General features: G+C 26.5%; 1 protein-coding gene across 1 annotated transcript in view; it reads right to left on the bottom strand.

Annotated features, from left to right (window-relative positions):
- Positions 1–11,298, bottom strand: part of LOC122512383 — a 29,209-nt gene extending 17,911 nt beyond the window's left edge. The window contains exon 1 of the mRNA XM_043628173.1: positions 11,168–11,298. The gene's annotated coding sequence lies outside the window, so the exon portion shown is untranslated. The remainder of the gene's footprint in view (positions 1–11,167) is intronic.
- Between the last annotated feature and the right edge of the window lie 5,323 nt (positions 11,299–16,621).

Below are 16,621 nucleotides of genomic sequence, written 5' to 3'. Positions count from 1 at the left end.
CTATTTACGTTTGTCGTGCAACCGTAATGCAACGGAAATATACCCAAATAGTGAATGCAAGAAAAGACTTTTTCTAAAGCGTTAACTCTCTTTGGGGACCATCAAAAAATGACCATTTCCATTTACGTATTGAGTGCCTCACTTTGTTGTTGACAGTTAACTTTCTTTTCTTTTTCGAATTTAGTTTTAAAAAATTATTTCCATTAACGATAGGTATATTTTTACATATTTACTTTGTTTTTACTTTCATTCCTATTTACAAGTACTGAAAATAATAATTAAATAAAAAATATTTATAATAATTTTTATAATAATAAAAAATATTTATAATAATTTTTATAATAATAAAAAATATTTATAATAATTTTTATAATAATAAAATATTTTTGTAATAATTTTTATAATAATAAATTATTTTAATATACTATTTATTATTTATAAATTTATTCCAAACCTAATAACTATTTTCTCTACAATAAATATTTTCCATCTTCCTTTCTTTCTTGTTTCAAGAGTTAATTGCGAGTGTTTTTTCTATTTCGATTGAAAACTATTTTTCTTGCGCACTTTTCTTTTTAATTCTATTTAATTTGATCCAGTTTTGATATTAAAGGACAACACAGTGACTTTATATAATAGAACAACGGTGAGGAAGAAATTGAGAGGAAGTTATATATATATAAAAAACGACTAAAGTGAGAGAGAGAGAGAGAGTTGTCGGTAAAATAGTCGATATCGGTCGCTGGTTTAATTACACTTGGAATTAAACTCCTGCAAATGCAATCATTCGTCACCAGACTTCGATTTCCTTAAAACTAAGAAGGTGGAAAGACACTTTAATTAGAAACGAGAGTTAGTTAGACAAGCTCTATTTCATTGGGGTTTTATATATTTTTGCCCCTGAATCGACAGTAATTTTCCGCATTTCATTGATTACCGAGCGAAATTCCAATTTAAACCAAAAAATAGAAGAAGATGAAGATGAAGAACAAGAACAAGAAAAAAGTGAGGAGAAAAAGTTGGGAACAAGAAAAAGAACAAAAATGGCACCAAAAAAATGTGAGGAAATAATTGTAAACACAAAGAGAGAGAAAAAAACAGCTTAATTATTAATTAGTTATAAAAATGTTAATTATTAATTTTTAATTACTTAGTTGACTTTTATTTATTTTTTAATAAATTGAGTATTAATTGGTGGTTATAATTATAGTTCAATATCAATAATTAATTACTTGAATATTAATTAATAATCAATATTAATAATTAATCAATTACTTGAATATTAATTAGTGATTATTTGAATATTGATTAGTAATTAATTAGTTGAATATTAAGGAAAGACTGATATTTTTAATTTTATCAAGAAAGTAATTTAAATATTCCATAAAATTGTTTATATAGTAATTTTTATGAGAAATTCAATGGTCATAAAATAAAATTGCTTAAAAAATTTTTTTGATACTTTTTAAGTATTTATTTTTCTTAAAAATTGGTAGATTTAGAAATCCGTTCATAATTTTGTTGAAAATATGTTTTTATTTAATGTTCACCAAAAAAATTGTTGAATGAGAAAATTAATTTTTACATATTTTGAAGAATTTTTTTTTAAATACTTCTTTTTATTAAATTGTTATTCAATTTTTTTATTTAAAAATTCACTTATTTTTCTAAATAATTTCAGAGGTCATAATTTTTATGTATAAAAAATAAAAAATGCAAAAATTATAAAATTATGATCTGAAATTAGTTAGAGAAATAAGTGAATTTTCAAATAAAAAAATTGAACAACAATTTTAGTTTTTAAAATTTTTATCCTAAAAATATTTTTTTTCAAAAAACTGCTTAAAAAATTGTAAAAATTGACAATTTTTTCTAGATTCAAAAACATATTTTCGACAAAATTATGCGTGTATTTCAAAAACTAGAAATCTACCAATTATTAAGATGAAAAATTAAAGTTCAAAAAGTGTCAAAGTATTTTCCGTTCTCCTATAATTTACGACCATTGAATTACTCTCAAAAAATTACAATTAAACAATTTTATGGAATATTTAAATTATTTTCTTGATATCGTTAAAAATATTATTGTAGCCTCTCCCTTGATTAGTAATTAATTAATTACTTTTTCTCAAAAATTGAACGTTCAAATGAACGAAAAATTTTTTGTTATGCTCCAATATTTCTAAAAATTGTTAAACTGAAATCTTAAATAAAAGAATATTGTAATTGAATATTAATTTAGTTAAAAACTCAATTTTTTTGCAGTTATGAAAAAAAATATTTTGTAAATAAAATTCAAACTAAAGAAAGTAATAAATTTGAAAATAAAAATATCGTCGGTCATTTGAAAGTTCAAACGTTTTAGGGACATAGGAATTAATTCGTTTTTGAGTAGAAAATTCATCTATTGGTCAGACATTCAAAATTATCCTTGATCTAATTTATTAAAAATGAAAATTAATGAAATTTCTTTTTAATTAAGAAAAATTGTTTTTCAGTAGAAAAGTCAATTTTTGGTCAGACAATTGTGTTTTTCAGTAGAAAATCCCCAATTTAGTCAGACATAATTAATATTAGTTTTCCGTTTCTTCATAGCTATTGATAATGTTATTCAAAACTATAATAATAAAAACCTAATTAACTATAATAATTTAAATGTTCTTTTTTTGTTCCTCACACTCTGAAGTTGTCTTTTGTTTATACTTTTGTTTATTGTTATCTTTAGATAGATTGTATATTATATTATTATATTATAATTATTTTTATTTTATAATTAATTCAAAATTGTAATGACAAATGGAAATCATCAGAATTTTTTTTACTTCTTTCCTGATTAAAAGACTAAAATTTTGTTAAATGTTGTCACTGTAACTTCATCAAAATTATTTTCATCATTTTAATTCAATTATTATTTTCTAGAATTTTAAATTATTTTTTATGAAAACAATAATTGAATTCCTTAGAAAAAATTTTATTTATGAAAATAATTGAATTTCTCTAAAATTTTTATTATTTATGAAAATAATTAAATTTTTGCGTACAATTTTATTAAAAATTTTTTTTAAATAATTGGATTCTTTTTGGGAAATTTTATTAAAATAGTAGATATTGAAAATCATTGAAATTAGAAAAATGCATTTTATTTTTGAAAATAATTGAAATTAGGACAAGAATTTTTTTGACATTCATGAAAATAATTGAACTTTGGAGAAGAATTTTGTTATTTATAAAGATAATTGGGATTTTTATGAGAATTTTTTTTAAATTTTAAACATAGTTGAATTTTATAAGATGAATTTTATTTTTTTTGAAAATAATTGAATTTTTAAAATTATTTGTAATTTCTCCAAAATTGAATTTTTTGTAGTGTTTTCAACAAAAATTTAAATTAGAAAATTTTTAAATTCTATTATTCTTAAAATTGCTATTTAAAAAAGGTAGTAAGAAGTTAGTTAGTTAATTGTTGCTAGTAATCTTTTAAAAGAAATTGTAAAATTAACTTTTATCAGTAGGAAATACGTAATAATTGTCTTACAACAAATTGTAGAATTAATTTTTGTCATAGTGCTAGTTTCAGTTTCTATATTTATCAAACATTTTATAGTTTCAACTCTGATCTTATCTTCACAAAAATAGTAGTAATAAAACTCCCAAGTAAAAACAAAGAGAATTATTCCCAAACTGCGCAATCGTGAATGTCAAATAAAACTACTGCGCAACTGTCTATAAATTGCAAAATTTAAATTTAACAAAAACTTTTGCGAAAAATATTGCGAAACTTTTATTATATCACTGTAATGAAACGATAAGAATGACCAAATCACCAAAGTCGATATAACCATATGTCAAGAATTTAAATCCTATTCAACGACAAAATTCCATTCAGTGGTTTGGTCTACTAAGATTTCAGAAAGGCAAATTACGTAACGTGTATTCATTTCTACTCACAATATTCTATATATACATATATACGTATGTACGTTTGTGTATATGTACATTGACATTGAACGGGACAAACTTTACGAGGATGTGTATAAGCAAGAGTATTGCGCATTTATTTGCGACGGGGTATAATTTCTGCAAAGTATGCGGGAAACTTGTGCCGTATGCACGAAATTACTCCGAAATGCAGCTAATGGCGATCTCACTGCACTCAGAATCCAAATAGCTTCTACTTCATAACGATGTTCACTCCACATTAATCTCTCCACCAAATCGAAAGTCGATAACCTAACTACATTCCCAAAAAGATGTATGAATACTTGACTTTGTTTGCTATATGGTCTATCGAAAACTTCAAATCACCCTATTTGGGACAAATATGCAATAGTTTTTTTCCCACTGGCAAGATTTATTTTTCTACAATCATCTCATTTTATTCTTTGTTCACTGAGAGAACAGGGAGTCGATTATATAATTTAATTTTAACTTTCACTTACATTTTCGCTTTCACGTTGATTGATTTTTATTATCACTTTCACCTAAACAGATTTTTACTTTGGTGGATTTTTATTTTCACTTTCACTTTAACAGATATTTACTTTGGTGGATTTTTATTTTCATTTTCACTTTAACAGATTTTTACTTTGGTGGATTTTTATTTTCATTTTCACTTTAACAAATTTTAACTTTGGTGGATTTTTATTTTTACTTTCATTTTACTTTCTTTCACTTTGGCTGTTTTTTATTTTCACATTAACAAGTTTTTGTTGGACAGTAAAAATGAAAGTGAAAATAGAAATCTATTAAAGTGAACGTGAAAATGAAAATCGAAGTAAAAATGCATAACTTATTTTCACATTCACTTTAATAAAATGTTATTTTCCTTTTATTCTATTTATCCTTCTATTACTGTGAAAGATTTTTATTTTCGCTTTTCCTATGATAGAAAAAGAAAATAAAAAACTGTCAAAGTGGAAATTGGAAATAAGAGTAAAAATGGAATTGAAAAAAATTCCATCAAAGTGAAAATGATAAAAGTGAAAATACAAATTTTTTTTTAAATGAAAACAAAAGTAAAAATAAATTAAAGTGAAAACAAAAACAAAATACAAAAATCTGTTAAAGTGGAAATGGCAGTAAATGCATAAAACGAAAATATAATCCTATAAAAGTTAAAATAAAAAAGTGAAAGTGAAAATAAATATCTGTCTAAGAGACAAATATTTTTATATTTTTTATATTATTTTATTATTGTTACTTTCAGTAAACTATTATTATTTTTATTACTACTTTTAATGTCAATTCTTAATTATCGTATTTTATTATTCTCATTTTGCATCCCTTTTTTCAAGGGTGAAAAAAATGAGCCGTACTTTAGTTCTTTAAAAAGTCTTACAGTCAATGGAGCACAAAATTAGAGATTTTTTTTTAGTTTTGTTAATGTTTCGAGTTTACTTTTAAACGTGTAATTAACTCTAAAGAACGTAAGATAACGATTTTACATGAATTTCGAGTAAATTTTTCTTCTCTTTTATTTCCTTTTTACAAATTTCGTTCTGAAAATACAAATTTTCAAATATTTTTTCCATTGTTTTTTTTTTGACCAATGAAATAAATTTTTTTGTCTTAATCTAATTCAATTATTTTCGTAAATAATAATTATCATATTCTCATATGAATTCAATTATTTTTAATAATACAATTTTAAATAAATTTCTCGAAAAATGTAATTATTTTCAAAAACTTGCAAGAATTCAATTACATTTCACAAATAATGAAATATTCTTCGCTGAAATTCAAATATTTTCGAAATCTACTATTTTATTCAAATTTCTTAAATGAATTCAATTCTTTTCTAAAAAAAATGTAATAATTTCTTGAATAAATGAATGTTTATCAAAATTTAATCCTCATAAAGAATCTTATCAACAAATGTTTAAATAATTGAATTTTTTCGACGAATTTTAATAAAATTTTCAATTACATTTTTCGAGGAATTCGATTAAAATTGTATTAAAAATAATTGAAATTGTGATGATTTTTTTTATTAATGAAAATAAATGAATCTCGGTAAAAAATTTTATTATTTTTGCTAATAATTGAATTATTGACAAGAAATTTATAAAAATAATTGTAAATAGTTGAATTCCTGTGAATTTTCATTATTCAAGAAAATAATTTAGTGTTAATTAAATAATTTAGTGCTTAAAATTTTATCAACACTTTTTTTAAATAATTGAAATCTTTTGAAAAATTTTATTAAAATAGTAGATATTAAAAATCATTAAATTGAGAAAAATTTTTGAAAATAATTGAAATGTTGCGAAGAATTTTCTTACTTTTAAAAATAATTGAATCACTGAGAGGAATTATTTATTATTTATAAAAATAATTGAGTTCGTACGAAGAACTTTATTTAAATTTTTTTATAAGTGATTGAATTCTTAAGAAGAATTTTATGAAAATTGTGTTTTAAACTTTGAAATAATTCAATACCTGTGAAATTTTAATTATTTATGAAAATAATTTTATGTTTGCTTAGAATTTTACCAACACGTTTTTTTAAATAATTGAAATCTTTTAAAAAATTTTATTAAAATAGTAGATACTGAAAATGATTGAATTGAGGAAATTTTTTGAAAATAATTAAAATTTTGCAAAGAATTTTATTACTTTTGAAAATAATTCAATTTCTGCAATCATTTGTAACTTCTTCTAAATTCAATTTTTTTCTAGTACTTTAATAAAAAATCCCTGACTTTTTCCTGACCGATTCTACTTTTTCCTGAATTCCCTGATTTTCCTGAATTGTGGAAACCCTGAAAATGTTAAAATATTTTTAAAATAAAAAACTGAAAGAATTTTCATGGAAACTTTATGGGTACTTCCATGGAATTTTTTGACGTGGGAAAGAAAATGGGTGAAAATGAGATTAGTGGCAAATGAGTGACACGTGTTTTTGTGCATTAACTGCATTAAGTAAGACGTGAGACCAATTGCTTGCTCGTGATGACAACATTCATCAGAGAAAAGCGTCATGTTAGGTGTCTTGTTTCCGTAATGTGACTTTCAAACTATCTTACTTACTTCTGAAATATTAGTCGAAATTCTGATGCTTCACGTTCGTTCATTGCCTTATGATAACATTTTAACATTTTCAGTATGAAATTTCTCAACTAATTTTTTAAACACTATTCAAATTCTTTTTCGATCTAAAACTCTTCCTAATTTCAATTCTTAATTTATTTTGATATTTTTACAGAAGTAAAAATAATGTTATAAAAAAATTAATTTTTAGCCTCCTGATAGAACCCTAAAAGTATAATAGAAATTTACCCCAAAAATTGAATAACAAGAAAGTATTTCCCGAAAAAATTTTTTCAAAAATATTTTTAATTTGAAAAATGTTTTCAAAAATATTTTTAATTTGAAAAACATTTTCAAAAATATTTTTAATTAGAAAAATGTTTTCAAAAATATTTCTAATTGGAAAAATTTTAAACAAAGAATTTTATTTTTTCAAAACTTTCAATAATTTGAAAAAATTTTCCCTACAACTTTAAAAGCAGGTCAATAAGGAAACTTGTTTGAGTCCAGAGAATATATTCTCATGACCCACAGCTAGGCAAATTGGATGTAATAATTTAGCTGGAATGCGCGCAAGCAAGCAAAGAAGAGAGAGAGAAAAAAATAGAAAGAAGGAAGGAAAAAGAAAATTCTATGAATAAAGTAGGGAAACGATTTTTGTTCACTTGAATGAACTTGTATTTTTTGACAGCACAAGAATTTTTTCCTCGAGAAAAATTGACTGTGTATATATGTATATGTGTATATATCCGGGTACTTGACCCGATTTTTTTTCCGACGTCGACTAATGACCTGTCTAAAAAATCTATACTTCACAAAAACCCCCCTTTTTCGCACAGTTTCCTCCAATTCTCCAAAGAACTTTGTTTTTTTTCCACTTCTCCCCCCACACCCAACTTTTCTTTTTATCTGCGTACTACTCTTAGATCCGAGTTACCGTGAACACATTGCATCCATATACATTGATTTTTGCAGGCGCAAGTTGTACGCTTGCATTATATGCTTTGACTGTATGTATATAAACATTTCATGCGGCAAAATGCATACGCGCATAAATTTACGGAAGCACACGATATGCACGCACCTTAACGATGAAAATATTCCAGATTCCAGTGTATATGCTCTGAGCATTAATGTGCTTGAATTTCTGAACAGTCAGCTAAACAGGGATATTTGTTTTTTAATTATGCATTTATTTCTATTTTTTCATTTTTTTTTTGTTCGAAAATTGACTCGATTTAATGTTAGAGTAAAAATAGAGAGAAGTAAATCTGCAGTAATTGCTAATTAGTAGACAGTTTTTTTAAGGATGTTAAAAAAATGCAGAAGTAACTAAAAGTTCAATAAGAAGAAGTTTTAATCATTGTATTAGATTTAAGTTATTTAAAAAGAAATTGAAAAAATTGAAGGTTTTGTATTAGTATTCGTGGTAATTTTATAGTTTAACCAAACAAAAAAGGCACAAAAATTTAGAATTTTCTTATGACTTCTAAAAATTTATTTTTTTTCAGCACTTTTAATAAAAATTCATAACTTTTCCCAGAAATCCCTATATCAGAATATATGATTATTATAATTATAATAATATTAAAACTACATATTCCAATTCATATTGGATGCTTTTGTTTTTTTTTTCTTTAAAAAATATTGTTTGAATTAAAAATGAAAATTTTTGAATTTTTAGAAAATAAAGGAAAAAAGTTTACTCAAAAAAATGTTCTTTTACATTTATTGACCAATTTTCTTTAATTGCAAAATTATTCGTCAGATTTTCAAAATTTAAAATGGTGGATCTATTATGGCGGAAAAAGCCAACCCTTTCAAAGTCATTTTAACCAGAAGAAGCTTCAATACTAGTAGTTTTAATTCGTAACTATTGCAGTCAGTAGTAGTTTTAATCAATTAAAAAAATTTGTTATTAATAGTATCTCTACGTATCATGAGAAACAATTTTGTAATAAATTGCTCAAAGGTAAATAAATGCATAACAAATATTGTTAATTTCCTCTCTCTCTCTCTCTTTAAAAAAAATTTAAATATAGAGCAGTCTCCTCCCGTCAGACAATAAATCACAGTGACGAAATAATGAGGTAGTTGTGAAGTGGTTTAAAGTGCTCTTTATGATTAGCTTTCACAGTGTATTCAAGAAATCATAATTTCTCTCTAATTTGGTCTTGGCGGTAGTTAGGCAAGAAGTGTTTTTTTCATTTGAAGGGAAAACACTTGTGTGACCTTTGGGTGAAGAGAGAAAAAAGAAAGAAGAGGAGAAAAAAAAGAAGAAAAAGAAATCTCCCCCTCTCTCGCAAATTTAGGGTTCACGTCGTGTGCTTGCTTTACAGAGCTTTTCAAAGTTTCATGAACGCAAGTCTCAAGTAGGGTGCGCCCATTAAAATCGAAAGGAGAGCACGCCTTCCATTTTATATAGCCATAACAAACACACATAGTCGTGGACGTTTTTTTTTTCTTTTCTTTCTTTTTTTTTCTTCTTGCTTAATTCTTATATACCCTCTCGCGACGAAGACGAGTGCGGTGTAATAAATCTGAATAGGTCCCGCGCACCCTGTCATAAAATTGTGTCGCTCTTTTTTTGATAATTTTCAAGTGTGTGTACTGTAAATTTTGACAAATTCACTTTTTGCTGTTAGTTTCGAATGAATCTAAGATTTTGAATCTAAAACTAAATTCTAATCTAAATTAAAAACTATTTCGAATATAATTAGAAATTATTCTAATTATATTCGAAATAGTCAAGGTTGGACCACCTTTTCAAAAGAACGTGAGATAACGAAAGGAGAAGAATTTTGAAAATGTATAGCAACACAAAAGATTTACCGTTGGGATAAACTGGAAAGAAGGGAACTTAATAATTAGCTTAGCAATGTTGCATTTGCAATTTTGGTGCGAGAAACGATGTGTTCACGTCGGACACCTGTCAGTGAAATAAGAAAACGACTATACGACGAAACAGACCAAGACCAAGACGACGACAACGAAGAAAAAGTATATATAGGAATTACAGAGTGAGTTGGGAATTATTGTTATGCGCGAGTAATGAGGTACATTATCCGGCGTGCGTTCGTACCTTTGGGATCCATCGTTCCATAAATTCTCAATTCTTCATTCTCTCGGACTCTCGTCCTTCGAATACCCATGGAAATTTGAAACTCAGAGTATCGCATTAACACCACCAGCATTCGTGGACCAGTCACTGATCGTTACTCATACAGTGTTGTTATTTCTCGCACTTCGTGCCAAATGCACGTTAGATTATACTTCCGCTCCCCACTCCTTTTCTCTAACCTCCCACCTCTTTTTTTCTCACTCAATCTCTATCGAAAAATACAATCATGAAAAAATACCTTATTTTCGAATTGTCAAAACAATATTTTTTAAAGAAAAAAAAAACAAAAGCATACACAAAAACAAAAAAAAAAACAAAAAAATTTAATTCAAAAGACATTTCTTGATTCAATAAAGACTTTCGCTTTGTAGATTTGTAAAATATCAGGTATGCATGATATGATGGGATCTCTATATGTATAAAAGGCGGGAAATGTTGATCTTTTGTATGGTGGCTCGTCGAACTATAAATCGTTCAACAAAACTCCCACGATTCAAGAGAGATATATCTATTTCGCAAGAACTTCTTTTGCAGTCAACTCTTTTCATCTCTTCAAACTACTCGTTTCCGAACCCACTCTCTATACCGATTGCAATGCTTCCTGTTTACTGTTTCTTCCTGAAACGAATATACATATATATCGAAAGCTCTTGCTCCTTTGTGACCTTGAAGTTGTCTAGAGGTCACTCGATGGCTATCACTCCTTTCACGATTTATACGCGATCGACGAACATGATTCTCAAAAGGACTTCATTTAAATATTGACATTTTGACAGTTTTTCCATTTTTTTTAAAACGAAAATTATCCTTATTTTTTGTTTTCTAATTTTATTTTATTTTTTTTTTTTAATTTAAAAAAAAAAAACTAATTATTTTGTTTTGCAAATAAAATTTAATTGCGCCGAAAAAATTTGGAAAAAACATTTTTCTCTCAATGTCGTTCTGAATGACAAAACAATTGTTTACTCGCTGTGCAAAAATATGGAGAGAAATATATATATATATATATTGTCTTACACAGTAAAGTCCAGTTTGGAATCCATCGCACTGTATTATATACTTCTCTCTCGCGGAGGTTTATGCCTTTTTTACACAGACGTGGAGGATCTTTGAAACAATTTTAGCCTTTGCGGAAAGTGATCGTATATATTACTCACGTACCTGAAACAGAAAGAGAGAAAGAAACGTCATTAACTCCTTGAATGTAAGTGTGTTTATATATATAAATGTGTTTGTGAGAGAGGTGTTAAATCCTACAAGTTTCGCAGCTTGGGAAAATCACCGCGAATGTTCGAAATGTATGGCAACATCCCGTGTGCGAGCCACGGAAATAATACGCGCAGCGCTTAAAAAAAAGAAAGAAAGAAAAATAAATAAATAAAAAAAAAAAATTCACCTTCAAGTGTATATGCCATCGGCTATTTTGTTCTCTCTTGCAACATTAACTTTTCAAAATGAAGAGGAGAAAAAGAATATATAGGATAATTACATTCTTATATTCTATATAACATCTATCGTATGGTGTATTAAATTACATTTGTGGAATCTGTAAATAAGTGAAATGTAAACAACTCACGCAGGGGGAATTTATGTTTTTTTTGTTAAACAGTAACTTTTATTTTATTTTTTTTTCAAATTTGGTACTTTTTTGAGAATCCACATCAGGGTTTTGGATTAACATTACTACTGACTTTAAACATTTAGGGATTGAAACTACAACTGACTTTAGACTATCAGGGATTGAACTATAACAGATTGAAACTACTACTGATTGAAATTTCTACTGATTGACACTAATAGGGATTTAACCTAATAGTGATTAGAATTACTGCTGATTGAAAAAATAACGGATTGAACCTGCAATTGATTGAAATTACTACTGATTGAACCTGCTACGGATTGAAACTACTGTGATGAAAGCTTCTTCTGATTCAAATTATTACTGATTCAAACTATTAGTGATTGAAACTAGTACGGATTGTAACTACTAGTGATTGAAACTATTACGGATTGAAACTACTGTGATTGATATTTTTTCTGATAAAAACTATTACTGATTGAAAATATACGGATTCAAAGTATTACTGATTAAAACTATTAGATATTAAAACTACTACTGACTTTAAATTTTTAGGGATTGAAACTGCAACTGACTTTAAACTATTAGGGATTGAATTATAACAAATTGAAACTAGTACTAATTGCAAGAATAATGGATTAAAACTACTGATGATTGAAATTTTTACTGATTGACACTAATAAGGATTTAACCTAATAGTGATTAGAAGTAATGCTGATTGAAAAAATAACGGATTGAAACTGCAATTGATTGAAATTACTACTGATTGAAACTGCAACGGATTGTAAGTGCTGGTGATTGAAACTTCTTCTTATTAAGACCATTAGGGATCGAAACTATTATGATTAAAAATACTACTGATTGTAAGAATAATGGATTGAAACTACTACTGATTGACACTAATAGGGATTTAACGTAATAGTGATTGGAAGTACTGCTGATTGAAAAAATAACGGATTGAACCTGCAATTAATTGAAATTGCTACTGATTGAAAAAATAATGGATTGAACCTGCAATTGATTGAAATTACTACTGATTGTAACTGTAACGGATTGAACCTAAAATTAATTGATATTACTACTGATTGAAACTATAACGGATTCAAACTACTGTGATTGAAGCTTCTTCTGATTAAAATTGTTACTGTTCGAAACTATTAGTGATTGAAACTAGTACGGATTGTAACTACTAGCGATTGAAACTATTACGGATTGTAACTATCAGTGATTGAAACTATTACGGATTGTAACTATTAGTGATTGAAACTTCTTCTTATTAAGACCATTGGGGATCGAAACTATTATGATTAAAAATACTACTGATTGAAACTTACTGATTGAACTATTAGTGATTGGAACTATCACGGATTGTAACCATTAGTGATTAAAACTAGTACAGCACAGTTTTTCTAAGGATATTAAATTGAGACAAAAAAGGAATCAAAAATGTTGCGAAGCAACGTTTTGATTCTTTTTTTGTTTCAATTTGAAATCCTTAGAAAAATTGTGTGTTTACTCTTCGAAATTGCTAGTGATTCTTTGATTGAATCTACTATTATTTTTGTTACCAAAAAGTCTGTTTATAGTCGTATATATTATACTAATAGGCTCACGGTGTCGTGATAAAAAATACAGATAACATGATCTATTGTCAATTCGTATACATACATATTCTCTCAAGGAAGTGAGACATTTAAATTAAAAGGTTTCATTTTCAACTCTTTCAGTTCGATAAATATGTTTCTCAACATCGGACATGGTGGTCAGATTGAATGTTTCCTAATTGGCAATGCGGGCAACAAGTTGGCTAATCGTCTCTGCGAGAAAGAAAGAATGAAAGAAAGAGGGAGTGAGGGAAAGAGAGAGGAAAAGTTAAAGGGAGAGCCGCCCTTATTCATTTGGTCCCTAAACTCCCCCTTTACCCAGGTACACGGGCCTAACAACCTATTATATTTTGATTTGTGTTTTTGAAAATGTTTGATCTTTATTGCCCTCGTCGCTTTAGGGCTGCTGACTTACAGAAAAAAAGGAGAAAATAAAAATAAATAAAAGATTTGCGCCAAGAACGAATAATAATCTTCGCGGTAAAATTGATACTTTTATTGCGGTAGTTTGGCCCTGTGGAGGCCAACTCAATGTTGCTGTTTATTACAATTTAACAATGCTCGCAGTATATTTATTTATCGCTTTTTTTTATTTTTTTGTTTTCTTTATTTTTTTTGTAAAGTTGATTCTGCATACTTTTGATTTGTTTCTCTCTTTCTCACTTTCTCGATCTTCTTCTCTTTTCTTGTATTTTTTTCTTTTCTTAAATTCTTCTCTCTTTGTATTTCTCTCTTTTTCTCTCTCTTTTCCCCCTCTTATTCTATTTTTCTTTCTCTTTTTCTTCTCCCTCTTTCTATTTGACTTCTTTTTCCAGTTTTTCTATTTTTGTATTTGACTCTTTCTCTCTTATTCTTTCCCCCTATTTATATTTTTCTCTCTCTCTATTTTTTCTCTTCTTGTATTTCTCTCTTTCTTTTACCCTATTTTTCTCTCTTTCTGTTTTCTCTCTTCTTATATTCCTCTTTCATTGTATTTTTCTCTTTCTCTCTCTTTTTCTTTTATTCTCTCTCTTTTTCTTCTTTTTCTTTTTGTATTTGACTCTTTCCCTCTTATTCTTTCCTTCTTTTTCTCTCTTTCCCTCTCTCTCGTTTTTCCTCTTTTTCTATTATTCTCTCTCTTTTTCCCGTTTTTCCATTTTTTTTCTTTTTGCAGTTGACTCTTTCTCTCGTATTCTTTCCCTCTATTTCTATTTTTCTCTTTCTATTTTTTCTTTCTTTCTATTTTTTTCTCCTGGTATTTTTCTCCCTTTCTTTTCCACTTTTTTTTCTCTCTTTCTCTCTTTCTTCTTTCTTCTATTTCTCTCTCCTAGTATTTTTCTCTCCCATTCGCTTCCACTTTTTTCTTATCTCTCTTAAAAAAATGAGAAACTATTTTTTGAAGAAAAAAAATCTCTTTTTCTCTTTTCTTTCATTCTCAATTTCGCGTTCTCGAGCGGCGGCGTTTTCTTCTCTTCTTCTTCTTTGTCAGTGTCTAACGTGCGTTTCGCGCATAACTCTCCTGGAAACATTTTAACTTTCGCGCCATCGTCTTTGCCTTGGCGCATGCGTTTCCATTTCGTTTCTTAGTTTCAACATCAGCTTGCGTGCCATGTCTGACTATAAAGAGATATATAGAGTAACTCAAGGTTCAAGTAGATCGAGTAAATAGGGAATTTTTATTTTGTTGTTTTTTTCTCTCTCTCTCTTTTCTTTTTGTTTACCACGCTTTATGTATAAACATCTTCGCCGCGTGCGAGTCACTATTGGACACAAACACTTTCTGTGTCGTTATCGTTAGCGCATTCTTCATTGCCGCTCACGTAAGGGAAAGGGGAAAAGTGAACGCTTAAATAGAGAGAAAAATTGTTTTTTTTTATTTTTTTTGCTCAAAAACAGGAATTACTTGCATTTTCTTATATACTAGTATCGAGACACTAATTGTCGACTTCTACATCTTACTGACATTAATTCACCACTCTTTTGCATGTATGCTTGCGTATTTCTAGTTTATTTACATTTGATTCTAAGGGATTTTTTATTTATTTTTTTCTTTCTTTCTTTTTTCTTTATTTATTTTTTTTCCTTACATACATTTGAATAAATTTGTATTTAAAATTTATTTGGTAAATGTTTAATTTCTTTTTAAAATAGTATTATTTGTTTAAAAAGCAAGTGAAATCACTTTCACGGGAAAAATTTTTACTTTTAATTCCACCCAAAAAATGTTTACTTTCAATTTCAAAAAAAAAAAATGTTTACTCTTAATTTCATCAAAAAATTTTCATTTTAAATTAAACCTGAAATATTTTCACTTTTACTTAAAAAATTTTCACCTCCACTCAAAAAATTCTTACTTTTAACCAAAATATTATGTGGAAATATTTTCACAGAAAGTGTGAAAGTTAAAAAATTTTGAGTGAAATTGAAAATATTTTGCGTGGAATTCAAAGTGAAAATTTTTTGATTAAAAGTAAAAAGTTTCTAATTTAAAGCGAAAATATTTTCGTTTTAAAAATAATTTGTATTAATTTTCTATTCTTGTTTTTGTTTTTTTTTTTGTTTTAATTTTTTTTATTTTTACCAGAAAAAAGCTAGAAATTAATTTTTACTATTCATAAAGTGTAGAATTTAATATTTTTGAAACTTATTTATTTCTTTTTTATTTGTATAATTTGTTTACTAATTTAATTTCGGAAATTTGTTTATTTGTTATAGAAACTACTTACAAAATAAAATTTATAAACTTAGAAGTTTATTTTTTATTTGCCCGATTATTAATTTTGGGGGCGATTCCGAAAAGAAAATTTTTATTTTGATATGAAAGAAAAATGATAAAATAATAAAAATTACAACTTTTCAAAAGTAATAAAATTCTTCCTATAAAATTCAATTATGTTCAAAATTAAAAAAAATCCTCGTCAAAATCCCAATTATCTTTGTAAATAACAAAATTTTTCCCCAAAGTTCAATTATTTTCAAAAATGACAATAAAATTCTTGTTCTAATTTCAATTATTTATTTATTTTCAATATCTACTATTTTAATAAAATTTCCCGAAAAGAATTCAATTATTTAAAAAAAAATTTAATAAAATTGTACACAAACATTTAATTATTTTCAAAAATAATAAAAATTTCACTGGAATTCAATTATTTACAATTTTTTTTTTTTATAAATTTCTTCGCAATAATTCAATCATTTTCATAAATTTTTAATTGTTATAAATTATTATAAAACATGAAGAAATCGATCACTCCGAGTCTTCGACTCGGAGCAATCGATATCTTCATGTTTTACAAATAGAATTTA

Source organism: Leptopilina heterotoma, unplaced genomic scaffold, assembly GCF_015476425.1.
Source record: "Leptopilina heterotoma isolate Lh14 unplaced genomic scaffold, ASM1547642v1 Lhet_98, whole genome shotgun sequence".
Classification (NCBI taxonomy): domain Eukaryota; kingdom Metazoa; phylum Arthropoda; class Insecta; order Hymenoptera; family Figitidae; genus Leptopilina; species Leptopilina heterotoma.
This window is presented reverse-complemented; position numbering and strand designations above follow the sequence as displayed.